Source organism: Solenopsis invicta, chromosome 16 (genome assembly GCF_016802725.1).
Source record: "Solenopsis invicta isolate M01_SB chromosome 16, UNIL_Sinv_3.0, whole genome shotgun sequence".
Taxonomy (NCBI): Eukaryota; Metazoa; Arthropoda; class Insecta; order Hymenoptera; family Formicidae; genus Solenopsis; species Solenopsis invicta.
Genome location: NC_052679.1, coordinates 6,912,129 through 6,938,688, shown reverse-complemented (window position 1 = coordinate 6,938,688; position 26,560 = coordinate 6,912,129). Strand labels below are relative to the sequence as shown.

The window sequence follows — 26,560 nt, the reverse complement described above, 5'->3', positions numbered from 1 at the left end:
AATAAAACGGTTGGGTGACCACTGGCTAAAATGTTGTCCCGCAGGATTACATGATTTCATTTGATTTCATATGATTTCATCTGATTACACAATAATTTTTCGTGATTGCACATGTAATTATCAGATTTCTTGTGATTAAAAATGATTTTATTTGAGTGAAAACTTTATTATTTGCTAATTTCTTTCAAATAAAATTAAATTGCGGGCCAACCACTCAGAAAATAGATATATTCAAGACTTTATTGGGATTATGATTGATAAAAGATTTTTCTAATAAAAGGGGCATACAAATTTTTGATAACCTTTCTTTTAAAGACGACATGAAAAATTGATTACCGAAGCCAAAAGCTTGTACCGATTTCATCAAATTTTATGATGGTCATACATGATTTCATTATAAATTTCATGATGATTACACATGATTTCGAATGATTTCTGGTGATTTTATTACAATTTCTGATGATTACGTCTAATTGCAAAATGATCATATGAGAATTTCGTAAAGATTTCATAATGATTTCGGAGACCCTGTCCCACGATTACATCAAGTGGTTGGTTACCCCCTCGAAATAAAATTAATATGCTAATTTCATACAAAACGAGATATGCTGTATCATTACAGTATGCAATCGAAATACGTTTGTGAAAGTTGCGTTTAATGTACTAGTCTAACGTATTATCTAAAAAGCATTGGTAGTAAATCCTCGAAAGCTTTCAGGCGCAAACTTTTAAAATAGCTTTACAGTGAGCTCGAAATCGAAGTTTAACGGGAGGACATCGTCATTCGCGGCTAATAGGACTTCCAGCACGAGTTCCTATGAATCGATACGTGCCCGGAAGTGGCACGCTCTGTTTATCGTCGGGCGTTTGTACGTTATCGGCAAATTTGGCAGAGTATCTGTTTCACGTCTGTTAAATGGAGTCCTCAGTCGCGATGCGCTCCGAAACGTCTCAATGCGCTCGATCACGATTCGCGCGCGCGCGGGCGCGGGCGTGCACTCTGCACCAAACTGCACAAGATATACAGGATTTACAGCAACTTGGTCAGAACAGCTTCTCCGGAAATCGCCGCGGCGCGGCGCGGGCGCGGGTGCAGGTGCCGCGATGCATCGCGAACGCTGTTACCAGAGAGCATCAACGGCCTGTCGGTCTAAATCCCACCTATTATTCATACAATTTCGTGCACCTCAGCTTCGAAAGTCTCAAGGCCTTAACGGTTTTTTCCGCACGAATTTGAGTACTCGGGGAATATATTCGTCTCTTTACAATTCTAGGATGTCAAATTTAGAAGCAGGCAGGCTACTTTGAATATTTCAGATATCTCTCGGATTCGCGCATCCTGAATTGTAAAAATTTCCAAATCTTTCCGGATTTTTCTCGGCAGTTTCGAACAAGAGTGGCTTAGAGCGGGACTTCTTTTTTTTTTCGCTGCCGAATATAACGGCAGGCTGCAGTAACACGGCGAGCCAAAGCTAGTCTGTTGAAGCGACTAATATTCAAAAGCCGCGAGATATACGTGCCTCAGAGACCGGTATTAATCTTCGCCGGGAACTTTGCAGAGGCTCCGATCGTGCTATTATCGGGCCTTAGTCGGAACACTCGGTACGTAAGCAGTAGCGTCGCCTATATCGCTGGCAACCTATTTTACACAGGTCGCCGAACTCCACGAATTATTGGCCGGTTCGCAGTCAATAAGGACACGTCGGACGTTATCGCAGGACTACCAAAATCTAAACAGCCGCTCTGTGCACGCTCTATATGCGAGAGGCCGCGGCAAAGTCGTCGTCTTCTCGTCGCCTTTTTCGCCTCTCGTCGTCACTTTACACGGCAAATGAGACGAAAAATAAAACGCAAGATATCGCAGCAACTAACACCCGATACGTAACTATTTGGGGATTAACGGAGAGCGCCATTGTACGGATAGCTATTATCTTCACGCCGCAAAAATCGATCGATATTTTAAAGCGGGTTAATCTGACAATTTTGCAGTAAATCTTTATAAATCCGTAATAATAATAATGATAATAGAAACTAAATTGTATCGCATTATTCTCACGAATAGACATTACTTTTCTCCCGCTGGGTTTTTTCTTTCCCTTTTTTTCCCCTAGAAAAAAAATCTCTCCGCGAGACTTTCCGTGAGCTCGTATTTATGCGGAAACATTTAATATTAGTAACACTTGTCTACCTGAAAGCCGCGTTTTTTCGCAATTTTCGCGTAATGCACCCTTGATTACATCGCGAAGCGAAAAGATTTCTCTTTGCCCGGGACAACTTCTGCCTCGTGCAACGTTATTGTCGTCGTCGTCGTCCCCGTCGTAGAACTCGGATTCGGTAGAACGGTAGTCCGCGGGATTGCCGGCGATTGAAATACGTCGGTATAATCGAATCACCGCGTCGCGCGCGGTATTAAGCGAGACGCGCTTTTTTTAATCACCGTCCACGGAGTAAATATATTAAAATGTGCAAATACATACGCGCCCGCGCTCTCCCCTCCCGTCTCCCTCATTCATTACGGATGCGTCGTTTTATCGGCGAATTTCCGCGCGCGGAATATATCGAGCGGCGCGGAGATGGAGAGATAACGCGCCTCCTCGAGACATTATAATCCCATAATCCCGCGACACGCAGGCGTTTCGCAGCCCGTCGTGTTCCTGGGTTAACTTAACACGTTGAATGTCAGTCGTTCGATTTTCCACCTTCTTTCTCTCGTCTCCCTTGTCAGTTTCCAGACTTTTGACTCTTTTGAGCCGCGACAGAAGGCGAGACGTGCAAGTTGGCGTTGTTGTTGTTGGTGTTGTTGTTGTTTACGCGACGCTCGCTTTTCTCTCGCGCTGCGACTCTCTTGTTGTTTCCACTGCAGCGCGAGTTGTTTCGCGACTAATTACCTAGGCGCACCTGCAAATTACTACAACTGCGACGAATATGCGCGGATAATATTCGCCCATGGGGGGAGCGCATATATCTGGTAGCGAAGAAAAATGGTTGGGCGCGACGCGAGATATACGAACTAATGCACGTGTGTGCACTCGGCTGCCTTCTAACGTACCGCTACTTATGCGGGGCTGTTTTGCAATTTAGAGGAGCATCGAGTGCGGTGATTTTCATAGCGCGGTCGGTAATTCGTGCGGAGAGGCCACGAGGCGTTGCTCAAAGAAATACTTCGAGCGGAGATACGGGGATGGAATATTTTAAGGGTGGAATCTGCACGAAGTGTGCATATGCAAATGATTTTTCAGCCAGAGACGCGCCCACCACCGCCGCCGCCACGGTCGCCTCTTAAAGGTTTTTTTCTCGAACTTAAAAACATGAAAATTCGCCAATTCCGACGACAATGTTTTGCTCGGGTCTGAAAGTGTCCTGGCAATCAAGTGCACACTGAGAGAAAAACTTTTTTCAATGGAAAAAAAAAACATTTTCTCAAGACCGTATTTCGATGCGAGCATCTGTTTATTCTGTATAAATCAAAATATTTAATTTTTAATGAATAAACATATTAAAACTTTGTATTTTTATATTTTTACATTTAAATTCCCTACAGATTTTACAAATAAGCTAATAAATTATTAAACTTAATTAAATTTTTTTTTTTTTTAGATTAAAAAACCTCATTAACTTGAACATAAAAATAGTCTCACGGTACACTGAGAGAAAAAATTATTAAATTTTAATAAATATCTATTTGAATGGTTGTAATAAAATATTTACTAAATGTAAATAAATATTTATTTAGTGTGAGAATCATTTAAATGTAATTTCTTTTATATTCAGGAAATATTTCATTGCAACTATTCAAACCAATATTTATTAAATATTCATTCAGCAATTCTTTTTCTCAGCGTAAATATTTTCTAGAATTGCAAGAAAAAATTACTCGATTAAAAGTTATTTCTTTATTTTATTTATATAAATATTTTAATTAAGAAATTTTTAACTTGAAAACTTTTTTAAATAAAAAAAATATATTTGTCAAGACTGTTCATATTTTGATGCAAGCATCTGTTTATTCTGTTTAAATAAAAATATTTAGTTTTTAATAAATAAACACATTAAAACTTTGTATTTAATACGTTTATTTATTAAAACGTAAATAAACATATTAAAACTTTGTATTTTTATATTTTTTACAATTAAATTTCCTATATATTTTACAAATATACTAATAAATTATTAAACTTAATTAAATGGTTCTTCTTTTAGATTGAGAAACATCATTAACTTGAATGTAAAAATAGTCTCACGGTGCACTGAGAGAAAAAGTTATTAAATTTTAATAAATATATATCTATTTGAATGGTTATTTATAAAAATATTTTAATTAAAAAATTTGTAACATAACTGCAAATAAATAAGTTATTAGCTATCAAGTAAATAATTGATTTTTTTGTTTTAAAATATTTTTTTTCTCAATGTACTTTTTCGAGAGCTTCATTCTTATTTCCTGAGCCTCAGAAAAAAGGGGATTAAATAAATAAACGTGCCTCGTTCCGACGTTGAATCGATACACATATAAGAAAACGTTCTTATACGGAACTGTCAATCGCATCTTGCGAGCGATAAGCGAATTTTTATTAAATTACAATATTCATCTCGAGAGAAATAAAAAAATACAATATCCATTTAGATGGCAGTATAATCTACAGTTATATGCAACATAATACTTTATCGCGCAATCACGCTCGATATATTATCCCCCAAGCTTCATTTTCTCGCATGTCTCTCGCGACGCGCTTTTTGTTATTTCCCCTTATCGGTGCGCAAGGTAATCCCCGCCGCCATCTTTCCACCTCAAATGATCCTCCTTTACGAAGTAAAGCGGCGGTTACTTTCATTCCGGTGGTGTTAAGTAAAGTGGACTATCCGTTCCGATCGTCGAAAAGGTTTAAGGAGCTCGCAAGAAAATTTCACCGATTACTTTTGTGGGGTAATTTTCTTCTTTGTAGATAAACGACTACCAATATATGTATTTAATGTCGTTAAAATAAAAAAAGAATCGAGGAGACATTTCACGGAGAATTTCGTGGATCGAGAGATACACGGAGTCTCGAGGGGCAAATATCCAAATACCAGCGACTCAAAAAGGGTTTTCTCGCCAAACTACTTGGGCGAGATTGATGTCTTTCCGACACACGATCACCAGAACGTTATTAATGCACGCAATAAGCGACGTCAAAGAAAAATATGGAGCCCGCGCAACGTATCGCTGATTTTACCAGGAACATACATTTTTCGCGAATTTCCATTTTCCCGTAGCCGCAACGATCGATACGCCTCGAACTCGGTCGTACGGAATTATTTACGCAGTCACGTGCTCGGAATAATTTATTATCGCACAGGCAGCTCACATCAGTGGTCAATCGAGATAATCTGAATCTCAAAATCAAAACTCGGACCGACACACGCGCGTTTTCAATCGAGAACAAAAGTTTTCTTCGAAAAGTCTACTTAACGACGTTGTACGCAGCTACATATTTTTCCATCGAGGGAAAAAATAAATATAAAAAAGTGTCGATTTGAGAAATTAGTGGAAAATTTTCCGAACGCAAATCCACGTGTGTATACCATGCGCACGTTTTTACATTTTTCCCGTCGGTAATAAAAACAAGTTTATTTTTACGTTCAGCGAGAGAAAAAAATCGTGAACATCGACTTTGCTCGACGACTAATTAACGATTAAAACTCGTCTTTACAATTTAAACACTGCTCTTCCCGAGAATAATCCAGCCGAAGCGTCAATTTATTTTTAAGACCGAGCACGGTGCCAGGGACACCTGTATTCTTAATTAACATCGATAATCTCCTTCCCTTCTCCCGCTCAAAGCGCCTTATGAAGGATCTTCCCTGAAAGATCGCAGGAGTGGAAAGTATTTAAAGTTTCGTCGTCGTAAAGTGTCGCCGGCCGTGAAAAAGGACCGATCGGATTGGAACCGGTCGTTTTACGGCGACTTTTATCTTTCGCTTATTTCTCGACGAGTGTTCGATTGCACGTCCTTTCATCGAGAGATTCGCATATATCTCAAATCTTGGATGCTTAAATTTTTACAAAGTATCGATATTCTTCGTTCGATATTTAGCAATATCAATTACTCGCGTAAAATTGTACTGATTATTACGACGCACCCGGAGAAAGGTTTCTTCGAGTAAAAAGAAAAAAATGGTTGTTTGAATCAAAGAAATTTGTTCATTGTTACACGATTAAAGAAAAGTTTCTTTGATTTGAAAAAAATTTTTGATCGTTCCTTTTGTTAGATTTAAAGAGATAGTTTGGATAGCGAAGCAAATCTTTTTTTCAAATGAAAGAAATATATTTTTCAAACCAGAACAATTGAATTATTTCTTACATTTCCGTCGGTGCTTTTCTTTCAATTAAAAAATTATTTGTTAAAATGAAACGAATAATTTATTTACTTTGAAAGGGGTCGAACAACGTCATTTCTTGAAATTAAATAAATTTCTATTCTCCTCAAAGGTATTTTCGCTTCGACTTGAAAAAAATCTGGTTAAAGAAGCGATTTCATCAATTTAAACAATTTTTCTCTGATTGTACGTGAACACTGTACACAATACCAAAAAAAGTCACCGTATTTTACAATATTATTGAGTAATATAGCAAAAAGTTCGCATAATCATTAAATCGCTTTTTCAGCCGAATAGCGTCACGTATCATCACGTTCAGGAAAATAGACAACGGGTTAAATTCTCTCGCGCGAACTTCCATCTCGATTGGGCGAAAATATCGATACTATCAAATTATCGTAAGCCCTGGCCGAGAGTGGACATGTGCGCGGAACCGATCATTATGCGAACTATCCCCAGATTCGCGCTCGTAATTGTGCGCCTGATAACGGTTATTTTGTGTCTCCTGAGGGAAGATACTCGAAGCACTCGTAATATTGGACGGATTATTGGATTACGTAGTCGTAAACCCGTAAAGGACGTCGCGCTTGCCCATGGGATTTCGCGTCGGTGGAAATAATTTTCTCTCCCTACAAGAAATTATTTCATCGTCAATTTACCATTTCTATGCATCTCTTAATTTGTCCTAACGGAAAGCGATTATGTTAAGCGATACACGTATACGTTTATTTAGTTAAGATGTGTCGAAAGCTCTCGGCCTCACTTTTTCACGCGAAAATTTTGCATCAGCGGCAAGAGCAAAATCGTTCTTTCAGTCGAAGAGAGCATTATGTATTCGCTTAAGTTCACAGAAAAGTAGACAATGGGCTAAATTCATGCGGACTTCCATCTCGATTGGAATCGCTCAACGTCGGAAAATTGGAGTCGCGGAACTTTTCATGGAACGCTGCTCCAAAAACGGGAAATCACGACTGCGACAGTTTTCGCAACGAAAAATCAAATAAGCGTCGATTCAAAATTCGCGTGTCGTGATTAATTGGATGGCTCTGCTGCAGTGGACAAAAACACTATTTCTCCTCACAACTCACAATTCGTGCACCGAATGAAGTTAGCCAGTTACCCCTGCTGCATCGCCGCAGCAATAAAATGCAGCGTTTTCGCAGAAGTTTTATTCATTCTTTTTTTTTTTGTAACAATTATTCAGTAAACTTTTTCTACCTCAAGTCCAGGCGGCTGCTCCGCTGCTCCGGAACATTTTCCACGCCTTTTAGCTCATTGTTACGTACTGATCAATTATTTACCATTTGTTTCAACGACTCGCGCCAGCACAGAGAAATGCATGTGCTAAGATTACCATTCGATGCAACAATTAAATATTCCTACTGACGGAAAGCTGAAAGACGTAAATGATAGACAAAGAAGGATCGCGCGCGTGTACCGAGGAATATTTAATGCTCCTCTCTTTTTGAGGCAAGGGCGGAGGCAAAGGGCGGAAGCGATTTCCATTGGACAAAAGGGCAGCAAATATTATGTCACGCGCGGGTCGCCGGATCGCTTTATGCTCTCTTTGATGGAAGACACGAAAGAAGTTTGCTCTCAAAGCCTCCCTTGTAAACATTGTTACTTTACGAGCAAGTGAAAATCGCGCCAACGACCGAACGGCCGGATGAGTACGCGAGCACAAGAGAAATAATGGCGGATCTCGCTGGACCGACAGCAAAGAAACTAAAGATACATTTGGCCGGAAAAGAATTTCAATCTTCCGTTTCGACATTCGGTCGCGATGGCGATTCGAGTGCAACTATACAAAATCATGGCGTGAAAAAGTTTTTTCAGACATTTGCTCGCCTATAATATTATTACACGCCAGTTTTACTCTTATAACTTTATAAACATTTTTCAAATACAATTGTATGTTAAATGCATTGTACGCGACAATTAAATGGTTAATTGGAAAAATTGAATGTTTTTAAGCGATAATTAAATGTAACTCGTGAAACGGTAAAGTGTGTAATGCATTTAAATCAAGAAAACGTGAAAGCGGATCTTATTGCTCAAATAATATTTTCCGTGTGACTTTATATACATCTAAGAGTTCTGTTTTAAGACGGAGAGTAACGACGTGCAGGTCGAGAAACTGGAAAATGTATAAAGTCACATAGAAAATATTATTTAAGTACTAAAATCCGCTTTGACCTTTGTTGGCCACTTCTTCATTTAAATGAGTATTTTCAACCTCTCTTTTCGGTTTAAAAGATTTTAGTAAGCATATAATATTATATATATTACTTAATAAAAGTAAATTGACTCTCTCTCTCTCTCTTCCCCCTCTCTCTCTCTCTCTCTCTCTCTCTCTCTCTCTCTCTCCTCTCTCTCTCCCCTCTCTCTCTCCTCCCTCTCTCTCTCTCCCCCCTCCCCTCTCTCTCTCCTCTCTCTCCCTCTCCCTCTCCTTCTCTCTCTCTCTCCCTCTCTTTTCTCTCCCTCTCTTCTCTCTCTCTCTCTCTCTCTCTCTCTCTCTCTCTCTCTCTCTCTCTCTCGCTCTCTCTCAAGATAGTAAAACTTTGAAAATTTCCTACTCGCTGCTCTCAAAAGTATGGAAATGGAGAACTTAGGTTTCGGTTTTATATCCAACTCATAGTCAGACTCTCACTTTACTCCTCGAATTTTCTTCCCCTCCCCCCACTCCCTCCGCAAGAGAATCCAGGATTTCCGTTCCAGATCGATCAAAACGCTTTAAGGAAAGGGGTAACCCGATACTCGTCATTACCACCATTCTAGGATTTCACGAAGCGCACTGAATCGAGGCGCAAGAAAGCGATGGACGTATCGAGCATCGCGAGTCTCACCGGAGCTGAGGAAAGAAATGGCGAAGGAAAGGCGAGGAGAGGCACGAGTGAGCAGGGGGCACCCTGCCAGTTTATCTTTTGGATTCTCGTAAAGGAGTTTAAGTCCACATTTATGGCCGCCCCGTTATCGTCCCACTGAGAGGAAAATATATCACTTGATTTATGTGCCCGTGACAACCCGACTGCGAAGTTGATGCGCCAAAGTGCATCGATAATGGTTGCAACCTGTATGGTGGAAAGATCGCGAGATACGCATTATCCTCCGATGTCGCGACACACTCCGAGCACACTTTTAATTCAGTTTGTTAACAATTAGATTTGTACTGAATTGTTGCAATTATGCGATGTCAACATGAAGATATACATTTAGAATTTTCAATAAACAATTACGTGATTTTAAAGTTATGGCATTACGTTATAATATTATATTATTTATAATATAACTATAACATTTTAACTTTGATATTTAATTATTACGGAACAACGGTTTAAAATTGCTATCACACATCTCGATTATGGCGTCTTGGGGAATTATTGCATTATGCATCAATAAGAACTTATAAACACGCCGAATCGTCTCTTTTGTTTTTTTGTTTTTCAAAATCACGGACACGAGATTTCTTTTAGACGGACAGCGAGAAGAGTAACGTCACGAACGTCTCCTAAATTGAATATCGGACCCGCAATCGCACGGGAGACACTATCTTTCGCCGAAATATTTGTAGCCGAGGACGAAGGAGGTAACCCTCGTATCCTAATCCTTTGAGACAGCTACAGCTCGTGGCCTCGAGGGGAGATAAACGAGATCCTATCGATGTGAAATAGCGGAACGCTCGGCGGCGACCTTCCGAGAGGAATCGCATTGTTGCGATATCCGCCGTTACAGGAAACGTGCGTTTAGTAACCGTAACAATAGCGGTTGTAACCCACGCGGGGCATTCGCGCGATAAACGATGAGCTAAAAATATGTCTTCCCTTTATGCGACTATTACGCGGCGTATCGTTCCCGTGTAGCTTGGCGTGTCCTTATGCTTATCACCCTCGAGAGTCTTAATTAAATTTCGTTTCGAATGACAATTGAATACGAGACAATGGGCGGACAACGCGCTCGTTCTCTTCGCTTTTTGTCACGCGGTTATCAAAAATAGTTTCGATATCCGACGAATTAATTATGTCGGAAAGAAGAAACTTTTCTTAGCCCGCGCCCTCACGCCGCACTTCTCGACGCAGCCGCCAATTAATACTGACGAACTGTAATTGATAACAGGCTGCGCACTAATGAATGAGCTTCGTTAAAAAATGATGGCATTGTAGCGGAAGTTCGTAACTAATTAAAGGCCACCTTTATGCGCGTGTAATTGTCCCGACTTCACGCAATGATACGAAAACAATTGAGAAAAGTTAAGGATCGAGGAATAAAAAGGTTTGAGCGGAAAAATGTTGTGAGGGAATATATATACATATCAAAACGTCATGTCGAAATTGCAGCGACTATCGTATCGAGTAATTATCGTTGATTCTCTCTGGAACTCTCGTTAATCATAAATGTACATACCCTATATTATTTTCTCGACGTTTCCGTGCTTATACATATGTAAGCATCATTATTATTCTCTTCGTATCGCTTTACGAGAGAGCTAGCGGGACATCCGGTACATATTCCTAAGAATTGATAGTCGGTGTAACGCAAACACGAGCGAGGAGGGATGTATTGTCCAATGGCGGGGTATCAGCCTTAGCATATGTTCCACAATACGTCAAATTGCGTGTGCCTTTGAACGGCTCGTCACGCATGTTGCGCCGCGTTCCGATTGTTCGATACAGGAAGCGGACCGCATTTCCGTCACCTGCCTCGAACTTTCCGGCCAATTCCCGACCTCTTTCGACCTGCCGGTCGGCCGGCCAGTCGATTGAACGAAATCAGACTCCAGAATTATTACGAGCGAACAGCTATGTGCTTTGAAATAATTTCTCGTTCTGGTATTGAAAAAAAAAAAGCCGTTAGTCTAATTAATATTAATACTGGAGATCGAGTACGATGTTAATTAAGGTTTGCCTCTATTCACGTACTATACGCTGGAAATAACTTTTATGCATAATGACGAAATGAGGTGCAATTACGTTTGCTCGCCGTAATATGCGTTCGTTCGCGGCGCAAAATTTGCGTAAAAATGGAATACAATCGCGACTTTGAGGGTTGCCGTATCATCGACGAAAAATCCCGGGCGTACGAAGGAAAATCTTGGCAATGCGTGTAACAATGCAATTTATATGCGTCCTGCGGAATTTACATGTGAAAGAAGCGCGGCGTAACAACAGATATTTACGTCGCGCGCCGGTATTTTTCGCGGTTTCCACACGGGGTGTCCCAGAAAATATCGCGACGCTGCTGCTGCTGCCGGCCGCGCGACCGCCGACAAATGGATTTCCATCCGTCCGTTTCGATCTTTCGATGTCTTTCCCGCAGAGTCGTCCCTCCGCGCGTATCCGACCTTAAAAGGGAATGGTCGTTACGAAAGTTTTACAACTTTCGTTATCTTCATTTAGAATTTCCGAAACCGAGTAAGTTGGAAAAGTTTCGAATGAAGCGAGTTGAAAGGCAAAGAGCCGATAAACCAAGTATTATATTAACTCACGTTGTCATGTAATCGTACTTGTAACACGTTTCGATGTAACGGTACCTATTAGTATATTAATATTCATATTAATAGGTACGCGGTTACTCTTCGAACAAGCAGTGAAATTTAATATGAGGGAAGCCTAGTCCAACGAGCAGTTGATTAGTTATCGTTGTAGAATTAATGGTTATTGTTTATGCTAATTATTACCGCGCTGTCAGTATCAATTACTGTGTGTTCGGATACATTTTCTCTACGGTTTAATCTCAGCTGGATCAGAAAGGATTTCAATATTGTCCCGTTATTGTATTTTCAATTTGTCGTTTCTATCACGCGCGCGAGATAGTTATTCCCTACAATTATTTCTAAATATCCTTCGAAAAATCGATTGTCCCTCTTTCCTTTTGCGCCCTACTCCCCACCGCCACATCGACCCCGTCAGCTTTTTGCCTAACAAATTCGGGCGGAAAAAAAAAACGAGAAGAAACAGTTATCCGACGACGGCTTTTTGCCGGGAGGGTTGGAATGTAAGAAATCGATAAATCCTGTTTACTCAGCCAGCTGCGCGTGTCAAAATCCGGCGGAAATTCAAGCGGAAAAAGTCGACACCCCACAGCCGAGTCGCCGGGCCGAAAAACCAGACCACCACTTGGTCGATAACCCCCCGCCGCCCGCGCCGCGCCACTCGCACAGTCGGTCTGCCCCTCGGGTTACTAAGGGTTACAAACCCTCGGTTTTCACTCTTGCGCCAAAACAATTACATAAGTAACGCGCGCAGCATCGGATTCAGCGCATCCCAATATTAAAAGCACTCGAACAAAAGGGAACAGCTACTCCGCCGCTTCAATCGAGCTGAAATTAATAATTGAACCGGAATGATGAAAAATGCGAATAGTTTTATGGACCGCGGGAATTTAAACTGTAATACATTCCATTTATTCTTATTTTCGATTTTTATATTTCCTGAACACCGATTTACCGAATTGTTTTTCGACGTGTTACGTAGCCGAGATATGATATTTCGATATTAAATTTCGATATTCGTTTCAATATTCATTGTTAAAAATTCGAACATTATGATTGCAAAACGTAACCGCAGCGAGCATTAAAAATGTTCATGCATTGAAAATATCAGTTATTATTATATATAAAAATAAAATTCAAGTTTACACGCAAATTTAATATTCGTCGATTGTCGCGCTATGACGAAATTCATGTTAATGATTTATGTAAAATTGCGAAAAGCTATTCTCGGTTTACGCAGAGAAGTTTCGCTGAGAGCGTGGGATACTTTTCAGAGGCTATCGAGGCGAGATTCCTCGACATGCGTCACGTTTCACGCGAAAGTGGAAAGTTTCCCCACGTGACTATGAATCGCGCAAGTTTCCGCGATGGATTACTCGCCGATAGTGTCATCTGCATGTGAATGACAAAGGTGGATTAAGTTCCGTTATATATCACCCACGTTTCACGCTTCGGCCCACACACGCGCCGCGGAAGATTCTCGATTTCAATCCTCTTAAATTCTGGGAAATCTCGATCGTTCATATTCCAGCTTCCTTGAATTTCAAGCCTAGGGATCCTACCAGGCTTTCGTGAAAATTTAAAGTTCCGCGAATAATCGGCGCGCAAACAGCAGTAGGTTCCTCGGCGGATCTCAGGTTCCGCAGATTCCTTCCGCGAATCCTATACGTTCCACGAAACCTTTACAGGTTTTGCTTGCCGTCGCTATCTTGCTTGCCACGTATATTAGATTCCGCGAATCGTAGCTTTCACGGAGACTCTAACATCCACGGCGTTACTCCTCCCCTCCTACAAATCGCAAGTTACTCGCGCGCGCGCGAGAATCCGAACGATAAAACCTATCCATAACTCTCCCCCTTTCCCCCCCCCCTATAGCTTTTATCTTTTGCGGTTCCAACATCGCGCTCCTAAATTTCACGAATCCCTGGATATCACGGCTTCCCCGTATTCGCGAATGGCTCGCGCATATTCGACTTTTCACGGAGATGCTATTATTGTGGTGGGAACATTTGAAGAGGACAAAAAAAAGAAGAAGTGGGCGCCGGGGATCGCGGCATCCTTTCTCCTCCCTCTCTTCTAATTACCTCCCCGATCGGCATTGCGGCGAAGCCGTTAATTTCGTTTAATCGACTGCTCTTCTTCTCGTTGCCAAACGGAAAGAAACTCTCCGAACGAAGGCGACGAATGGGTGAGAATGGGCAGGAGGGGACGAGGACACGCGATGCATGACCTGGATATGCGAATGGTATCGCGTGACTTGCGCGCGGCGCGAGATGATGAATTCGGCGAGACGAACGAACGAGGATAAACCGCGCGGTGAAGGGGACGCCTTCTCACTGCCGCGCCACGCCGACTCGTAATTTTGCACGGAAACGCGAGCGCGATGAAAAAGCCGGCAGGCAGGCGCTTATGCCGATTAATAAGCGTGATACAACAGAAATTGCGGTGTCGAGGCGGTTGCGACGCGCGGCAGTGATTATGTTACGACGTGACGAGCAAGAAGCGACCAACTGCCTGCAGTGATTACGCGAGGCGAATTCTGGCAACGCGCTGCCACGCCGTTGCCGCGCTTCGTCGAGTAATGGTGACGCTTATCGATTAAAATAGCGAGATTGATCGTCGCGATTAAACATTAATTCTGGCGATTTAACCGCGACGTAAGATAGATTAACCCACTACCGTTCAGCCGATCCCTGTGGCACGCACGGGCCGACTAATGGGATAAAGGACTCGGAGTGGACGATTACAAGGGAGCAATTCCCATTCTCGAAAACGGCAACTGCCATCGTCCTCGCGGCGTTACCATTAGTTTCGACAAAACGGACTAACTACAAATTTGGCCTACTCGATTCATTACGGATGTAACAGAGACCACAGAGTCGCCGCATAATGGTACTCACGCCATTTTACACGAGAGTGAGAGAGAGAGAGAGAGAGAGAGAGACGAAGTCGAGCATGTCTAAGTGGATACAGCAAATTCAACTGAATTATTGCACTGCCACTTCCCCGCCGGGTCCGTACGGTTTTAACAGTCCTATCGCGCAATTAAATTTACGGTACTCTTTAAATTCGCCCGTGAACCAGCATTTTAATTTACGTCACCTTTTTCCCCAGCCAAAGCTACAATTAAATCTACACCTTCCCCTCACCCCTCCAGCCTCCTTCTGATTCGCGATTAAATTCATACATTCTAAATGCGCGATTAAATTCTCTCGCACCCGGGGGGGGGGCGGGGTGCCCGCGAAAGCCCGCATCGCGAGATTCGCGTCGCTCTTTTATAATTTCTACTCAAACTCGTTATTACATTCGCATTACCTTTTTACATTTTCTTTTAACCGAGTTCACGGGACTCTTCAACTTCCCTCCAAACTCTCAATCAAGTTTACACCTCTCGCCTCAAATTCTTAAATCAAATAAGGGGCACCCGTTAAGCGGGTTTACACTACTTTCTCAAACTCCATCGCAACGGTAAACGAGTAAATTTGCATCATCGAATGGGAATGTTTCAATCGCGAACGTTGATCGTGGCATCCATCGTGCTAACAATTGGAACAACGATTTTTGCAGGATGCGAGATTCTCGTGTACTCTCCAACGGTTTCGGAACACGCGAAACGACCGATCGAGATTGGTGTGCGACTTACCTCTCGCGAATCGTCACGAGACGCCGTTCGCCATGGCCGCGGATATCCTCAAAGAGAGGACGCGGTATCTTCCAGTATCCCTCGAGAGATTCCTCTCACCAGACAGGAGGCACAAGATCTACATCCTTCCACGCACTGCCGGCTTTCACTCCAAGTTTTTTTCTGGAGCACACGCGAAAACAACCACCCCTCTTTGTACGTCCGGGTGTATCTTCACCGAGATCACAGAAAAAAAACAAACGAGGTCACGTGCATCGGGATGATCTCTCGATCCCGATCGACTAAACGCGAGAGGACAGAGAGAAAGAGAGGGAGAGAGAGAGAGAGAGAGAGGGAGAGTGTGTGTTACAGAAACGATAACGAGAAGTCGAAGAGGAGGAGGCGGAGGGAGCGTAAAAACAAATCGCGAGGACGACAGAAATCCCAAGCTCAGCGTTCGCGCAGCGACTGGCGCCTGACACCTCCACCCTTCCGACAACACCCCGACCACCCTCTCACGCGGGCCAGATGGGAAGGGGTCAGGGAAACACGACGAGTGACGGAGAGGACCGAGCGAGAGGATTCTCGCCACGAGCGGCGCTAGTGGCGGGGTGCAAGGGAGTGAGAGTAGGGATTGGCTAGCTGTGTGGATCGTATGGTGGATCGTACGGTTCGGGTACGAACTTGACGGAGTAGACGGAGGGAGAGCCCTCCTCGATCTCGTGGCGCCCTTTCCTCCTCCCTCTTCCACCCTCTCCGCGCAACGAGGGTATTTCCCGTAGCTCCCCGAGGGGTAACTGGCCGCGGGGCGCACGCGCGTGGCCCTAGATTTCGTCTCGCCTCCTGATTTTTCGTAATAAAAACGTTTGTCTTGCCGAGTAGCGCGGCTCGCATATCGCCGGCACACTATGCAGCACGCGCGTGTAACGCGCGGCGCGTGTCCCTCCTTCTTCTCTCGTTTCTCTCTTTCTCATCTCGCTCTTGCCCCTTACTTTTGCCCTTTACACGGGCGAAGATGGATCCGCGCGCGCGAGAGAAAGGAACGTGAATCGATGAGGGGGCCAGGGGTGACAATTCGTACACATCGGGCCAAGTTGGTCGAGTGTTAAGGGGTGTGGCTAATTCTTAAGTACGCGCCAAGAGTGGAATTTCCTCCTGTCCGTGAGAGAAGGATGCCTGGCGTTTGTCTTCTGCCACGTGGCGGCGAGAAGGAGGTCGAGTTGATTTAGGGGCTCGGTTGATGACGTTGCTGTTATGCTCGCTAATAGCGTCGCAGTTTCGACGCTATTTTTTTTCCTGTTTTTTCTAATGGCAATAAAGCACAATAAACGAGAAAAGCCTCCGAGTGGAAAGAGCTGAGTCAGTTTGACGCACTAAAGATCCACTATCCAAGTGAATGGATTAGACGAGGGGGTAACCACTTAATGTAATCGTGGGACAGGGTCTCCGAAATCATTATGAAATCTTTACGAAATCCTTATATAATCATTTTGCAATTAGATGTAATCATCAGAAATTATATTAGCATCACTAGAAATCATTCGAAATTATTTTAGATTTCTATATAATCATTCGAAATCAGTGTAATCATCATGAAATTTATGATGAAATCATGTATGACCATCATAAAATTTGATGAAATCGGTACAAGCTTTTGGCTTTGGTAATCAATTTTTCATGTTGTCTTTAAGAAAAAAGATTATCAAACATTTTTATGACTCTTTTATTAGAAAAATCTTTTATCAATCATAATGAATCCCAACAGTCTTGAATATATCTATTTTCTGAGTGGCTAGCCCTCAATTTAATTTTATTTGAAAGAAATTAGCAAATAATGTTTCCAGTCAAATAAAATCATTTTTAATCACAAGAAATCTGATAATTACATGTACGATCACGAAAAATTCTTGTGTAATCAGATGAAATCATAAGAAATCAAATAAAATCATGTAATCCGTGGGACAACATTTTAGCTAGTGATTACCTCCTCGGGATCAGGAATACAAATCGTTTTATTAACCTTCTACGCGAGAGGCTGAGACAATTGCGAGGAATAAAAGAATTGTCGAACGTAGCGAACGATATTTCACGTTAACCAACACTTTGACATTGACATTACTTTCTGTCTTCTCTCGCCGCCAACGGTCCGACTCGATTATATAATTTAACCTGTAATTTATCCGGCGTGGATATCCGCTGGAACATCTAGAGTTTGCGGTCCAAACTACTTCGCGAGACCCACTTTAACACGCTGCACTCGCGATGCAACGTTCCGCACATAATGATAAGCGTCAAAATTACCACCACAGCCGCAACCTGATTGCGTAAGAAATAGTTGAATGTAATTTATAGCAAATATAGTAATCGACTAAATTATTTAAAACGCAAACTCGCGCGTGAAAGATGTTTCAAATTCGCCGTCCACCATATTGATCATACGTTTGTTTGACGTGTGAGATTGATGTATGAAATAAAAAAAGTATATATTCCGTTAGCCAAATAAGCTATTTCTATGCAGATAGAAATCTTTTATCCAAGATACAAAAAAAAAACTTACTTGTAACGTGACATTAAAAATGCAAAAATCTTTAATCTTTCGCGAAAAAACCCTCCCCCCCCCGCCCTCCCTCCCAAAGTAATTGCAAAACAAACAACCAACTACGCGTTCTTGTCTTGAGCTTGTATTTTGTTATGCACGTATACATCGCTAAACGTTCTGATCGTTCTTGCAGCGGAAGGAATCTGTCCCCGAAGGACAAAGCAGGCAACTGGAAAGTTAAATAGGAGCCGGTAATAACGAACTCGGAACGTGCTTCAATTGCAGGCGCACTATTTTCATATTTATCCCTTCCGCCGTAACGATACGCCGGAGCTAAGGAGCTCGTCTTTGTCGTCAATTAGTAGGACTTGAAACGCAAGAAAAGATGAATTGCACAGTTTCTTAACGATACCGAAAGAAGACGGTCATTACGTGTACCGTCGTGCATAATGGCGTATTGATAAGGATTGTTCTTTAAGGACTTTGCGATTGTCAGAGACGGCTCTAATAAGACCCTCCCAGGCCTCGACAACAATTAAAGGATTAAAACATTTTTCTGCGACGAGTCCTCCTTCGTTAAACGATTTCGCTTCTTGCCAAAGGCGAAAGAAGAGTCCGCGATAAGTTTAGCTGAGCCAAGAGTAGAGAAAAAGAGTATTCCTAATATGAAACTTTATTTAAGAAAAGAGATGCCAGATGCTTTCCATCGACATGCCGGTTTTACTACGGGGAAACACGCGAATGCGCACAAATCGCAATTGTACACAGCAGATACGCGTGAAATGCGCTCGCATTTGAATGAAAATTAAAAACGTTTGTGCACGATTTAAAACCAAAGCGAAAAACACGCTCGATTTATAAATTACAGTATACAACGCGGTTTAATAAAATTCGCGGCCTCCCCGTTTTTTTTTTTTTTTTTTTTAGGTTAACCAGGCCGCACAACCTGGTTGAACAATTTTTTTTTTAACTCACCAACAGACCATTAAGCGAACGCGCCTTGTTTCCAATTTATTTTTAAGCAATTTTTCAAGCGGTGATTATTGTTGGGCGAATTAAAAGTTAGTTTGCGTAACTACGTTTACCATTTTAAAAAAGTTATTTCTACGCTTTCGCTCTCTTAGCGAATCCACGAAGAAATTTATAAGGTTGTCGATAAAAGTCCATTTAAAATTTCTTGATCGCAAAATAAGTATTTTCTTTACTAAGGACACGCCGAATCTAGCGAGCGTCACATACACGCCAAATAAATTATGCATACGGAGAGCGCAACTTCATTTCGGTCCTCAAAGTGTATTAAAAGGTTAAAAAACGTAATGGCTTGTATCATTTGAAAAGGATGCTTCAACGTTGAATTATGCAATTTCTACACGGGGCACGCTACTATTTTCTTAATTTAGCGAAACAAAAATATTCTCTCTAAATCTGAATCAGTGGATATCCATACAGCACATTTGTAGCAATGTTGCGATGTTGCAATTGCAATGCAATATTGCAGAGATATTGCAGAAACAATTGCGATGCTGAATGTTGAAGTGTGAATATTTTTTTCAATATTGAATCTATGATTTTTCTACATTAGACATTAGACATTAGACATTGCTGCAATGTCTCATTAATATTGTATCAATATTTCACAATGTTGCTGCAATATTCGCAATCTTGCGATTAAATATTGTTGAGATGTTGATACAATGTTAGTGCTAATCGGGATAATCACTAATCACCAGTGGCATACTTGGCACTGATAAATCAGTGATTATTTTAATCTAAAAGTCAATGAAAAGTTACTGGTAATCATTGAAAAATTTTTATTAGTGTATTAATAAATACACTCGTAAATACTAATACATACGCAATAGTCATTAATAAGTACACGAGACGATAAGTTCATTGATTTTTCAGTTTAGATAATCACCAATTACCAATGGCATACTTGGCACTAATGATCAATTATTCAATGATAATCCGTAATTATCCACTGATTTAGAGAGTTCTATTTATAATAAATTGCATGTAACTCTAGAATCCTCTAGATTTCGAATACATATCTTTATCAATTATTCAATTTTTAATAATTATGTACAATTTCAACTTTGATGCACCTTCTTTTTAAACCTCGCATCATCTTTATCAAAAAAAGAGTAGAATCACCAACAGAGAGAAATTTACTACTACAAACAGAAGAGAGTTCAAGAAAGAGAAGAGGAAACGACATGTACAGAGATGCGCTCTTAATATTAACTCCTTCAAGCAGCAGATATAAGCTCTGCATGTTCTTTTGAACCATTGAGAGAATTTTCCCCTAACAGAGAATCTCCAACAGAAAATTCCGAAAATATACAAAACGTTCGTTATCACTTGCTGAAAAATGTATATTTATGGATGCAGAATATGTTGAGTGTTTGTTTTTTTTCTTTTTTTTTTATACGCAAATTTGTGAACACGCGCGCATATGAGATGAACATTGTCGAAGCGAAAAGACTAAAGAAAAATAGTGGCAAAAATTTGTCATTTCTATTTTTCCTTCTTTGGCAAATGCTCCAAAGAATGTGTGTATCGAAGAATCTGAGAGATAACAAGGAACCGAGGCAAGGAAGTACGAGCGGGCATGTAACGAACTGTTTGGGAAAAAAGTACGGGAAGCAATCAAAAGTAATAAGCTGTCTAAGAGTATTACATTAAAGAAATTTATTAATAACGACGCCTCTGTAATCTCCCCCTTAAAAAACGGACACAATCGGATAATGCTCCGTCCCTTTGACATCGGAGATGGAGGCGTAGAACATTGAATTAAAAATGTAAACAACAGGGGCGAGGGGTAGGGGGGTGGGGAGGGTTTGATGCAAGTTCTCAAACAGAATTGTGTCCACCCTGTGGATGCGCAGGGGTGGCGGCAAAAGCGGTATATAAAGTCGACTTTCGTTCCGGCTCCGTAAACCGCGAGTATATCCCCAGGACTTTTCCTTTATAATCGCGTTGGCTTTATCCGCCGAGAGGACCTCCGCGCCACGGAAAAGTCCACAAGCTACTTCCCGATTTACGCGAAACACGGAGAACAATTTTCGTAGAAAAAAATCCGGCCATTCGTTTTACGCGAAATTGCTCCTTTTTTGGCACGTAGTTTCCCGGAAAATTCTCAACGTTCTACACGAGTATGCAATAACGTATAAACAAAGCTTTAAAAAAATACTTGAGCGTATTACGTCAACGTCATCCTTTAAAAAAAAGATTTACAACATTATTCGACGAGTCCTTGGAAATATAAAGGCGTGGTCGATGAAAACGTATGAATCGGCGTTATCAGTTTCGAACGTTAATTTCACCAAATGCGCCTGTCCACGGTATCTAATCCGACGGAAGAAACGGCCACGTTTTTAAGGAAAACGCGTAAACACGAAATAGGGAAGACTTGGAAGAGAAGAATGGGAGATTCTTTATCCTCAGCGTAAGAAGGGTCGAGTTCCTTGATCCCAAGGTACTCGAGAGTTCCTTCGCTCTTGCCAACAAAGACCGCCTCTGTTTATACATATATGTATCGCTGGCGAATAAATATATGACTAACGCGATGTATGAAAACGATACCGAAGATTATCATAAGCCCGATTGGATTTTGCGAACGGGACGTGTTTACGTATCGCGCGCTTTTGTAAGGCGCGCCTTAAGAAACATAGGCTTATCTCGAAGAAGAAAAAAATACGCTAACAAATTATACGATTACGACGCACTAGAAGTGACACGGCTAAAAAAAAATTTCTAATCACGATAAAATTTTTTTTTACGATAAAACTTCACGAGTTAAATACTCGTTGCACTTTATTATATTATATAATTTATCGTATTTTATAAAAATTAACTAACGTTTTATCAAATTATCGTGCACCGAGAGGAAAAATTATTAAATTTTAATAAATATTCGTTTGAACAGATGCAATGAAGTATTCACTAAATAAAAAAAAAATAGTTAAATTGAATTAATAGGTAGTTCTTGTATTAAATAAATGGGTATTTGTTTTTTTACATTTAATGAATATTTTATTGCGACTATTCAAACAAATATTTGTTGAAATTCAGTAATTTTTTTTTTCTCTCAACGTGTAAATACGTCTTGGGATTTTTTTATACAAATTGTCCCACTTTTTATTTTTTTTAGAAGAAAATATATTTCAAACGTTATTTTAACTTATCCTAGCGAGCGACCTCAGCAAGATCATATCGCTTACGAGGGAGTTATTTCTAGTCTACAGTATAAACTGGCCACCTTGTATAAAACGGCCGCCGTGGGACAACGGATTCATCGTCGTTAAATTAAGCGACGTCGCCGAGATCTCTCGCGCGGTGACTTTTCTTGGGTGCCTCTTTCATTTTTATTTATACACTTTCCGACTTTTCTGCTAAATGGTCCAGACGAGTTTCAATTGAAATTTTAAACAGACCTGGATGGAATATGGCTCGCTCGCTCAACGCGGCCATTTTAATCGGCGAATCCAATGTTGAAAGTTCCAAGTGATAGCGAAAAATATATTACGTCATTACGCATGAAATTATACAAATACACGGGAACAATTCGCGCCACGCGACGCGACGCGACGGTTGAAATCGTTTTGAACTCGGCTGGTAGCTCATCGCCCAACTATCGGTGTCGTCTCGTGCAAGTTGGCATAAGAACGTAAGAACGGATACAGCATTACACGGGCGAACTTACGGAGCCTTAAGTTCCGTTCCACGCTAGAATGAAGTAGCAATTAGGCGCGCGCGAACGCGACGCTTGTTTTACAAACTTCGTTAAGCGACGTGAATTTGCGCACGAATTCACGCTCAGCTAGGTATCGCTCGAGGCGAATTTACCGGGGGCTCACTCTTCCTCATCCTACGTCTAAATTGCGTATACCGAACGGACAAATTTTTGTTTAAATCTAGACAGAAATTAGTTATCTCTAATGTGATGAATATTATTCAATGTGGCTGCACACCAAGTGGATCTATCAGAACGTAATTGTATCTGGGGCGGAATATTTTTATCATAAAGGTATTTTTAATCGAATAATGGTCTCTTTTCAATTTTATACATTATAAAGGTATAATGTATATATAAAAAAAATGTCAATATTTCATACATTAGTGCGTTAAAGATATTTTATAAAAGCACGCGATAACATAAAAACGCGTAAGTTAATCGTTGCGAAAAATGACCCGCTTTAAATATCACGCTGGACAAAGGCGTGTATTAACTGCGTATTATATAATGTCAATAATTACAGAGAATATATTCCGTAACAAAGAGTTACCGGGGCGCATCCTCTGACAAAGAGTAACCAAGCACAATTAACTAATCGGCTATACCGCCTAATAACTAGGAATATTCGTTTCGCGAGCAACAACGTCCATTCAACTAGATCCCTTTTGAACCGGCGCGGCGATTCTCGATTACCCGCTATCGCGAAAGTTTATTTAACAATACACGCTAATACGTGCAAACTACACAGCGTGATTTTCAAGCGCGTTCTCGTGCTCGTGCCAGCATCAGTTGTTCTAGAGCTTGTAGACTCATTGGCATAATTGTTATCATCGTTAACAGAAGAGGAGGGGGGGAGTGGGGGGGAGAATTATTCAACTTCGCAAATTTGGCGACGTGAACTAAACGCGTGCTCGAGATTGCGTGAGATCCTTGGAGGAAAGGCAGGAGGGAGCCGTCGAAAAACTTGGATTACGTTGTCCTTGACTTTAATTTTACTCCTGCCGAAGGATACGTTTTATTTCACAGCCTTCCATTTAAGTGCGGGCATAAATCCCCCCGCGGTCGTTTAAGTGTTAAATTGAATTTGCCCGAATGGCGGGTAAACACTGTCGACGCAAAAATTCCTTTTCTCGCCGTCCCCGGCGGGAGCAGCAACAAATCGCGCGGGAAACTCGTCGACACTAATTTCCCGAGATTCACCGCACTGGGATTCCCGATAACCCGAAGGTCGATCCTACTTCCCGCGATTCCCTTCCTCCTCCCCCTCCCTCCTCTCTTCGTGACAAAAAGTCTACTCGATGCTGTCGTAGTCGTCGCCGATAGCGACGCAGGCGTCGCCGTCGCCCCGATCATCGTGTTCTTCCACCCTGAAGGAGAGGAGGGGCGAGAGGGGGTGCAAAATGACCAAAGTAAAACCGAAGAACTCAGTATCCGGATCACATCCGCCGATCGAATCATGAAGAGGAACAAAAATACATTGTAACAAAATAAATTCGCGGCGAGAGCGCAACGACAAATGAATCTATAGACTTTGGCTCGTTAAATCCAAATAACGTTGTTCCGATTTATAATTCTTTATATAATACATCTTAATAAAGGAAACGCTGAAAAAAAAAGAGCTTACGGCGAAAGAGATATAAAGTAATCGAAAGAAGAAAAAAATGTTAAAAAATAAAATAAACGTCGAGATACGGTTTGAGCGTTATCTTTCCTTTTCACGCTGTTATCGCGATTATCTCGATTCTACTTTTTATTTCGTTCCTTCTCGCTCTCGAGATTTCGTTTTCTCGAGCGAGTACGAGATCCGGGAAGTGAATGGACAAAATCAGAAGGGCGTCATTTAATTTCAGGAATCGATTATACGAGATGCGATTAACGATTAGTCGCTAGACGTTCATCTACATGCGATTGCATTTGCACGAGCGTAACGTACATTACGTCTACGCGTATACTTGATACGCGATATTTGCATGTTCTATTTGCGAGTATCCAAGATATAGGTCGCGCGACATATCATTTAAATATCACAGAGGTCAATACGAAAAAAAAATTAAAAATTAAAACGTACTACGAAATGCATTTGATTCTAGAACGAATATTATCAAAGTGCGGACGATTTAGCTAATGGATAATGTTGCATATTATTTATGTTACGATTTAACCCGGAAATTGCATCGATTATCGTTATTTGGTGACTAACCAGGCCCGCAAATTGACTACAAATTCGCTAATTATACAACTAGTAATTTGAAATGATACCTCGCCCATTGAAGAAATCGCCAGCCGTTTCAGCGTTCGCGAATTACATCTGGTAAATGTCCATAAATATGCATATATAATATCTGCTCGGTGCGAATCAAGTGCGATGTTGCCGTAATTTGATTCGGCTGCCGTGCGCGCTATCGGATTTCCATTTTAAAATACCGAAGGCCGAATGTTTCGACCGTATAACGATATCGCAATCCGTATCGAAGGCAGTAACGATAATCGAAGGGAAGAATCACGATTCGCGGCTGTACAAGCTGTAGTATAGTTAAATCCTCATCTTTTTCCACCTTTAAAACCAACAACGATAGTATACTACAATGCCATTGTGCAAAACATTAGCATTATTTTTAGATTAAAGAGAACGTGATGGATTTTACAAATACAATAAAATACTTTTAATTATTTTCACTTAAACATATAAATCTTCAAAAAAAAAAAAAATCAAAATCAAAATAAAGAATCTACAAATAAGACTGTTAATCTTTAATGGTCACCTGCGGCTTCTTGGACCCCACGCTAACTTTAAGGGTACACAGACCATTTAAAATCGAACAACCTTCTATACGAAACTAATTTTTACCGAAAAGTATACTATCTTGAAAATCCACCTCTAAATTTTTCTTGAATTATCTCAAAAATTACAATTTTTATGAATATTTTTGTAAAAAAGTCAAATTTTGAAATTTTTTTTTAATTTGATTTTTTTTATTATGTTAAATTCTAATTTAAAAAAAAATTATTGGATGATAAAGGACAGACCTCAAGGTCCAGTAAAATTTTTACGACGAAATATCAAAAAGCTGGCAAATGGCGACTGATTTTGTGCAGGGAAGTCCCCAGTGACCTCATGTGACCGTTATGTTATTATTTGGAAGTGTATATTATTTGGAAGTGGATCATTACGGGTTAAAAGTCTCCAAAAAACGCAGATCAATTTTGCGTATATTATTCAATATCTTATTCACTCAAAATCAACGAATAAGATATTTGATTGATCTGCGTCTTTCTTGCACTCTCGATAACCGTATTAATTTGTTAATTCTTTACTTTGAAAATTTCAAGAATCGCATTTAGAGTCGCATTGTTCGTTAAAATGAAAAGCTTTGCCAGATTTATAAAACGAAACCCTCCAGTACTCCGAAACGCCGCGGCCCGTCCCAATTATCTCTTTGTGGAAAATTGGGTCGAAAAATTGAAATGTATTGAGTGCGAAAGCGGAGTTTCTCTTTTACATTCCGATTGCGCGAGAGAGCCGAGGGCAAACTCAATCTGGAGCAAACGTTCCATTACGGGAATGGCCGTGACAGCCGACGGACACGACAAAGCCACGACGACGTATCATCTAGTAACGTTCGTACATCCGCGCATTTATAGCCTATAATCCCCCGTGCTATACAGTGCATAAGACGGAACATCACCTAATCTCGCGTCCTAGCAACGCGCCGAATACAACGGGCTGACGGTGGACTGAGATCTAAATTGGAGATCAGCTCGCCGCTGGAATGGCCGTCGGTCAGTCCTTAATCGGAAGCGCGGGGATGAACGACG

General features: G+C 41.1%; 1 protein-coding gene across 2 annotated transcripts in view; it reads right to left on the bottom strand.

The window, feature by feature from the left end:
- LOC105204886 (leucine-rich repeat-containing protein 24) overlaps nt 1-26,560 on the bottom strand; it is a 130,801-nt gene that overhangs the window by 99,635 nt on the left and 4,606 nt on the right. Inside the window, exon 1 of one of the 2 annotated variants that reach the window (XM_011174154.3) lies at nt 15,489-15,975. The exons of the other annotated variant lie outside the window; for it this stretch is intronic. The gene's annotated coding sequence lies outside the window, so the exon portion shown is untranslated. Of the gene's footprint in view, nt 1-15,488; nt 15,976-26,560 lie in introns of those variants that run through there. 2 annotated transcript variants of the gene reach the window in all.